General features: G+C 31.5%; 1 pseudogene; it reads left to right on the forward strand.

Annotated features, from left to right (window-relative positions):
• The first annotated feature begins 217 nt into the window (after positions 1 to 217).
• LOC131835022 (U2 spliceosomal RNA) lies at positions 218 to 384 on the forward strand (annotated as a pseudogene).
• The last annotated feature ends 311 nt before the right edge of the window (positions 385 to 695 follow it).

Genomic DNA, 695 nt, shown 5'->3' on the forward strand with positions numbered 1-695 from the left:
AAGAGATTTTTTTTTTTAATTTCCTTTAAATAATCACAAAGCATGAAATTGAGGATATCAAGTCTCATCCCACGTTTTGGGGTAGAAATTTTTCAACATTTTTTTTAACAACATGAGTTTGTTTCCTAATTATAAAAGTAATACTTGATCATTATAGCAAACACCATTAAAAAAAAAAAAAACAATGAAATCAAGACAATCTATTATTGTACCACTCATCGCTTCTCGGCCTTTTGGCTAAGATCAAGTGTATTATTGTACCACTCAAATAACCTCTCTTAACCTTTAATTTTTTTATAATTTATGTACTTATAGGAGATAGTCAGTTCTGTAAATTCCTTTTAGAATATTTCCTCTATAAAATATAGGTTTAGCATAACCAAAAATGTTTAAGTGACTCTTTTGACCCTTAATGAAAATTGCTACATCCAAGATGATGAGTGAAACATAAAGAAGCCTGATGAGTTGATGATGCCCAGCGGGGAGCTAGAGTCACTAACTAAACAGGGGCTCTTACTATATGTGACTCAGATTTGTGTGTCAGCAAAGCTATTTACTAATAACCATATATTAAAAATTTTCAGCATTGCTCACAAAGCCAGAGGTCCACTCTATGTCCTTCTAGTCTTTTTTTTTCCTCCGCATTTTTAAAATAAATCAGAATTATAGCATTGTGGACTAAATTGTGCCCCTCA

The sequence above is a fragment of the Mustela lutreola genome, chromosome 6 (genome assembly GCF_030435805.1).
Source record: "Mustela lutreola isolate mMusLut2 chromosome 6, mMusLut2.pri, whole genome shotgun sequence".
Taxonomy (NCBI): domain Eukaryota; kingdom Metazoa; phylum Chordata; class Mammalia; order Carnivora; family Mustelidae; genus Mustela; species Mustela lutreola.